This window comes from Helianthus annuus, chromosome 4, assembly GCF_002127325.2.
Source record: "Helianthus annuus cultivar XRQ/B chromosome 4, HanXRQr2.0-SUNRISE, whole genome shotgun sequence".
NCBI lineage: Eukaryota > Viridiplantae > Streptophyta > Magnoliopsida > Asterales > Asteraceae > Helianthus > Helianthus annuus.
The window spans coordinates 174,166,494-174,171,671 of NC_035436.2; positions in this window are offsets into that span (position 1 = coordinate 174,166,494).

Consider the following 5,178-nt stretch of genomic DNA (forward strand, 5'->3'; position numbering starts at 1 on the left):
AACAGATGAATTGGTACACACAAGAGAGGAAGATCGCAAGAAGGAATTAGCTCAAAAGATTACCCAAGGATTTCGTGTGGGTAATCCCAAGAAAAGAGGAACCGGGCAATCCTCATCATCTCCGTTCTGCAAAATTTGCAAAAGGAAGCATTATGGACAATGCAACATGGTTTGCAATTTTTGCAAAATGAAAGGACATCGGGAAGAAGACTGCAGGAAGAAAACAAGAGTTTGTTATAATTGCAGAGAAAGAGGTCATTTCCAGTTTGAATGTCCTAAATTAGCTAAACCTGTAGCCAACCAAACCAAACCCGCTGAAGGAGCAACCAAGAGAAATGCCCGTGCATTCCAGCTAACCACTCAAGAGGCCGAACTCATTCCAGATGTGATAGCTGGTACGTTCTTAGTTCACAACGTATTTGCAAAAGTATTATTTGACTCTGGTGCGAACCAAAGTTTTATAAATACTTTATTTTGCCAAGATCTTAATTTACCTTTAACCCCTCTTAGGCAAATCTTTACAGTAGAAACCGCAGAAGGAAATTCTGTGAAAATAGATAAAATCTGGCAAGAAGGAAAAATAGAATTATTAGGCCATAAGTTTTCTGCAAATTTGTTACCAATGAATTTAGCAGGATTCGATGTAGTGTTAGGAATGGATTGGTTAATAACCAACCATGCTCGAATCCTATGTGACAAAAATGCAGTAGAAATTCAAACCCCTTCAGGAGAAGTAATTTTAATTACTGGAGATAGATCTCGAAAACCACTAAAATTCATCTCAGTCATGAAATTGGCTAGTTATTCGAGAAAACAAGAAATGGTGTATATGATTTCAGTAATCATTAACACTAAAGATAAGGAAATTCAGGACATCCCAGTAGTGTCAGAATACCCAGACGTTTTTCCAGAAGAATTACCTGGATTACCACCTGATAGAGAAGTAGAGTTTAGAATTCATTTAATTCCAGGTACTGCACCAATAGCCAAAGCACCATATAGATTAGCACCTACCGAAATGCTAGAATTGAAAAAGCAATTAGATGAATTATTAAGCAAAGGATTCATACAACCAAGTTCATCCCCTTGGGGTGCACCGGTACTGTTTGTGAAGAAAAAAGATGGATCGATGAGAATGTGTATCGATTATAGAGAATTGAATAAGGTTACGGTTAAGAATCGATACCCACTACCTAGGATTGATGATCTTTTTGATCAATTGCAAGGAGCTAGGTATTTCTCAAAGATAGATTTAAGATCCGGATACCATCAGTTGAAAGTACAAGAAGAAGACATACCTAAAACTGCTTTCAGAACTAGGTATGGTCATTATGAGTTTACAGTCATGCCCTTTGGATTAACGAATGCCCCAGCAGCATTCATGGACATGATGAATCGCATCTGTAAACCATATTTGGATAAATTTGTAATCGTTTTCATCGACGATATACTTATTTACTCCAAAAGCAAAAAAGAACATTGTGAGCATTTACACGTTCTCTTAACTTTGTTAAGAAAAGAAAAACTTTATGCCAAATTCTCAAAGTGTGAATTTTGGCTACAAGAAGTACAATTCTTAGGTCATGTGGTAAATCATGAAGGTATCCATGTAGATCCTGCTAAGATCGAGGCAATTACAAAGTGGAAAGTTCCACAAACAGCTATAGAGATAAGAAGTTTTCTAGGCTTAGCTGGATACTATAGACGATTTATCAAAGATTTTTCTAAGATAGCCGTACCATTAACTAAGTTAACCTGTAAAGCTGCTAAGTTTGAATGGGGACCTAGACAAGAAGAAGCCTTTAAGATTTTAAAGCATAGGTTGACGAATGCACCAATCTTAGCTTTACCCGAAGGAACAGAAGATTTTGAAGTATATTGTGATGCTTCAAAATTAGGCTATGGATGTGTGTTAATGCAACGCAAGAAGGTAATTGCGTATGCTTCGAGACAATTGAAAAAGCACGAAGAAAATTATACGACTCATGATTTAGAATTAGGAGCCATAATCTTTGCCCTTAAAATCTGGAGATATTATCTGTATGGAAGTAAGTTTACTGTCTATACAGATCATAAGAGTTTAAGATATATATTTGGGCAAAAAGAGTTAAACATGAGACAAAGAAGATGGATGGAGATGCTAAGTGATTACGACTGTGATATCCAATATCACGAAGGAAAGGCAAATGTAGTTGCAGATGCCTTAAGTCGTAAGTACCATGAGAAACAGAAACGAGTCCGTGCTCTGAGGTTAAATCTACAAGTAGATTTAATGGCACAAATTAAAGAAATTCAGAAAACAGCAATCCAAGACGATGCTGAAGGAATGAAAGGTTACCTAAAAGAACTAGAACAAGGAAATGATGGAATTTGGAAATTCCATAAGAAACGAATTTGGGTACCTAAGCAAGGAGAGTTAAGAAATAAGATTTTAGAAGAAGCTCATAAATCTAGGTATACTATGCACCCAGGAAACAATAAGATGTACCAAGATTTAAGGAATAATTTCTGGTGGATAGGAATGAAAAAGGATATAGCCAAATACGTATCCAAATGCTTAACTTGTTCACAAGTTAAAGCTGAACACCAGAAACCTTCAGGACTACTACAACAGTTAGAAATGCCTGTATGGAAATGGGAACTCATAACAATGGACTTTGTTACAAAGTTACCCAAAACCAAAAGAGGTAATGATGCGATTTGGGTAATCGTAGACCGATTAACCAAGTCAGCTCATTTCCTACCAATGAAAGAAACCTTTAGCATGGAAAGGTTAGCACAACTCTACGTGGACGAGGTAGTATCCCTACATGGAGTCCCGCTCTCCATTGTATCGGATAGAGATAGTCGTTTTACATCTCATTTCTGGACAAGTTTTCAGAAAGCAATGGGAACTCGACTAAATCTAAGTACTGCATATCATCCACAAACAGACGGACAGAGTGAAAGGACAATACAAACTCTAGAAGACATGCTCCGAGCATGTGTAATTGACTTTGGTGGTAATTGGGATAGCCATTTGCCATTAATTGAATTCTCCTATAACAATAGTTATCATTCAAGCATCGAAGCTGCACCATTCGAAGCACTGTATGGACGCAAGTGCAGAACTCCAGTATGTTGGGCAGAAATCGGAGAAAGTCAATTATCAGGACCGGAAATTGTACAAGAAACTACTGACAAGATAACTCAGATTAAGGAAAGATTGAAAACGGCTCGAGATCGCCAGAAAAGCTATGCAGACAATCGTCGCAAGCCTTTAGAATTTCAAGTCGGAGATAAGGTACTTTTAAAAGTCTCTCCTTGGAAAGGAGTAGTACGATTCGGTAAGAAAGGAAAGTTGAGTCCCAGATACGTAGGACCATTTCCAATAAGCCAACGAATAGGACTAGTTGCTTATCGTTTACAACTACCAGAAGAATTAGCTGGAATACATGATGTATTTCATGTATCCAATTTCAAGAAATGTCTAACAGATGAGTCCCTGGTAGTACCTCTTCAAGATGTAGAGGTGAACGAAAAGTTGAAGTTTATAGAGAACCCACTACAGATCGAAGATAGAAAAGTCAAATTTCTCAAGCATAAATGACTAGTGCTAGTAAAAGTCAAATGGGAATCCAAGAGAGGACCAGAATACACTTGGGAACTGGAATCGGAAATGAAGCGAAAGTACCCTCATCTATTCCAGTAAATCTCGAGGACGAGATTTTTCTCAAGGTGGGGAGGATGTAACAACTGCCACTAAAATCCATAATTAAGATGGTAACTAGCTATTAAGGAAACCCTAATTGAGAAACCCAAGTGATTCCGCATAAACCCTAAAATTTTTATAACAATCGGAATCAGGATCAGGGCCCCTAAAACTCAGGGGGGGTTAAACCCTAGTGATGTTTATCTTCTAAATTTGCTGTAGAAACGAAAGTTATTCGTTTAACTTACTCACCAAGGCTAATTGGGACACGAAACAACCTAGGCTAAGAAATAGACCCGTGGCGCTAATTGGGACACGAAACAACCTAGGCTAAGAAATAGACCCGTCGCGCCACGCGACGGGTATGCATGTCCTCTTCGCGTGGCGCGAGGGAGGACAATTTCCAGCTATAAATAGGGGACGTTGGCACTTGAATTTTGGTGTTCAATCGACGTCTAAATTCTCTGTAACCATCGAGTTATAGCGAATATCGTTCACACAAAACACACACCGATCACGAAGTGCTGCCGCAATCAGGGTAATAACTCGATCGCTATTACGATTCAACGTCCGATCGATTATAACTATCCAACGATAGTCCAGGTGCTGCTCAATCGAGCTTGTACTTTGATTATTCGTCGTGATTTCGACTTGAATATTTGAGTGTTGTTCGAATTCGGACTATGCTCTGTTATTCGTTGTGAATCCGATTGAATTATCGAGTATTGCACTGATTAATCGTTGTGAAGGTTTAATCTCGTGAATTGACGTAACTGCTGTATTAGTTACTAACCTGCCTGTGTGTGCATTGTGTTAAATTAGGTTTAATCAAGGCTAATCAGTAGGCTTATATCTATTGCTCGTTAATCTGCAATGTGAGTCATTCTTCTTTTTAAACTGTTTTCTCACAGTTTGTGAGTAAGTATTACAATACCTCAAATTATTTTCAAGGTTATAATTACAGGGATTAAGTCTTTGTAATCACCAAATTACAGCTGGTATGTGGGGTATTGTGCACATTACTATTTTATCACTCTATGTGAGTGAATATTACTCTATGTGAGTGATTATTACTCTGTGTGAGTAAACCGTCACTATTAGGGCAACGGGACCAATAGTGATATGACCACAGTCACAGATCCGGTCGAGTGACAAATACCCATTCTTGATAATTGGTTGATAGAAACATTGTAATCGCTCTTAATACTGTGATTTATAACTAACGGGTCGTTTAAGAAAATGGAATGATTCACTCAGTATTTCCCCGCTGACAAAACCTTTTTCAAACATGTTTCAGGTGATCTATGTGATCCAGGAAAAGTGTAGTAAAGCACTATCAAGCTCAGAGAAGTGGCTCAGTGTAAATAAATGAATAAAACATGTTTTGGAAAATAAAGATTTCTGTGTGAAATCAACTTATTGTAAATTATGGGATTCATCCCTTAAACTTTGTGTAATATATTAAACGAGCATTTTCCGGTGAAAAG